Here is a 2,368-nt window from a genome sequence, read left to right as displayed (position 1 = left end):
TCTTGCCCCTGTTATCTGATGATGCAGGTAAATGGGCCTTGAGATCCTAGGACCCATGGGTACTGCAGAAGAATAATATTTTTTAGACATCTTAGCAAAATTTGGGCATAATCAGTAAGAATGCTTCAGAAATATGGACAAAAGCAGTTTGGGACAAGCAAGTTAAAACAATAAACAGAGCAGCAGAGTAAAATCCATTACAGATTAGAGGAAAACATTGTTTTTTTTATCATGTGGATTCAGAAGACCAAGAAGAGTTATAATGTATCACAAGTTTATACTAAAAAGATTGCATTGATACGTTTTCTAGTCTAATACATATTTGAAACCTAAATATTTATATTCCAATTCTGTTTATTGGAGTAAATAAATATCAATTTATTTGTCAAATTATCAACTAATTCTAGTAAGTTTCATTGTGTGAAATATAAAATCAGCACATATAACTATATATAATATGATTAAAAGACACACGTTTTGTATTGTTCTGTTGTAGTTACTGTATCAAAGGCAACTCTGTTTTAAAGTATGATTCCATTATCTCTACTTCAGTGTTTGATAGAGTTAGATCTAAAGCTTTATCATTTGTAGATTTACAGCATGGAGGCAAGAGGAAACACTGTGATTAAAACATTATCAATTTAATGCCTAATAATGAGGAGAAACATATGCACTTCTCCTGCAACTATGAAAATATTTGGTGATAAAAAGGCAGGAGTGTAAGTTCCTGCCAGGAACTTACAGACAGGCCAGGACATTAAGTAATCATGCATACGAACAATTTTTTCACTTCTTGGCTTTAGCTACTTTTAAATGGAAGGTATAATAAACAATTATATTTTGATAAAATACCTTCTCGTCTGAACAGTTCTGTTTGAACTGTTCATCTCTCTATGATCCCTTGTAACCAAGATTAGTTTTGTTCTAGTAAGAAAATCTTTGCTGTCAGGGTAAGGTATTCTGGTTGTTCTGTTCCCACATGGAAGAAGGGTAAAGGCTCAGGTAGACATTTGTTCCAGTAACACCTCATTTGGGAAAATGTCAGCTGAAGAAGTTTAGAAGTAGCTCTTAAGCAACGCTTAGTTTGAATCCATTAGGTCCACAAAGCTGGATAAATAAATACTTGAAAAAGCCATCACCTTTGGACCTAATTATAAGTAATAGAGAGTATGATCAAATTCCAAATAAAAAGACTTAAGATATTCATTGGCAAAAAACAGTTTGCAAATGTGAGCAATCGACTGATCAATATAATTTTTTCCAATATTCACAGAATTTTAGGGAAATAAGATCGATAGCATTGTTAGGAACAATAAGGTTTCCTTGTTACAAGTAGGCACCCATAGATATAAGCCTGTATAAAGATTGCAGCATTAACTATTAAATTTAGAGGATACTACATGCTTCAGCAGCACGTATACTCAAACTACAATACAGAGATTAACATGGCACTTGCACAAGGATAATATGAAAATTTGAGAAGTATTCCATATTTTTCATTCTTCAGATGCAAGAAATGAAAAAAAGTGATTAAAAAGTTGATTACAAAATTACAAGTTTAACAATAAACGTAATTCATATAATTAAAATTAGTTTGACATCAGTGTATTAAATCACCTCAGAAAGGCGTTTACATAGCATAAACTTTACAAAACTTTTCAGATTAGACAACATTGTCATTTTATCCCAAAGAAAAATAATATTAAGACCTAGAAAAAAAGGAATCAAACTGTTTCTATATGGAATACAATCGGAAAGGACACATTAATGAACTTATATATTATAAAATAATATAGAATTCAATGTATATCTAGGAGAAAATAAATTATGAACATTATGCAAACATAGAATATAGAATATTTTAAAATATACTTTTTCAGACAAGCACCAGAAATATTTTAGTTTCTGTACTACTCATTTCAACAGGTAAATTAAAATTATTTCTTATTAAAAAATCACAAACTCTAAAGAAATTATTATACATGTTTACAAAATCTATTGAATACATTTTTCCATCCAAGGCAGGCAATTCACTTGGAAGAATTCCGCGGAATCCATGAATTTTTACAGTAAAATATTGGTGCTGCCGGGCACTGGTGGTTCATGCCTATAATCATAGCTAAACAGGAGACTGAGATCTGAGGATCATGGTTCAAAGCCAGCCTGGGAAGGAAAGTCTGTGGTACTCTTATCTCAAATAAACCACTAGAAAACTGGAAGTGGAACTGTGTCTCAAGTGGTAGAGGGCTCACCTTGAGCTGAAGATCACAGGGATAACTCTAGGCCCAGAGTTCAAGCCCCATGACCGACCAAAAAGAAAGATATTGCTCTTATTTGGATTGTGAAAATATTTTGTAGGGACAGAAAA

The 2,368-nt window shown here is 32.2% G+C and overlaps 1 pseudogene; it reads left to right on the top strand.

Moving 5' to 3' along the window:
* Positions 1-1,400: 1,400 nt before the first annotated feature.
* Positions 1,401-1,497, top strand: LOC138823872 (U6 spliceosomal RNA; annotated as a pseudogene).
* Positions 1,498-2,368: the final 871 nt, after the last annotated feature.

The sequence above is a fragment of the Dipodomys merriami genome, unplaced genomic scaffold (assembly GCF_024711535.1).
Source record: "Dipodomys merriami isolate MVZ:Mamm:240054 unplaced genomic scaffold, mDipMer1.0.p SCAF_124, whole genome shotgun sequence".
Lineage (NCBI taxonomy): Eukaryota > Metazoa > Chordata > Mammalia > Rodentia > Heteromyidae > Dipodomys > Dipodomys merriami.
This window is presented reverse-complemented; position numbering and strand designations above follow the sequence as displayed.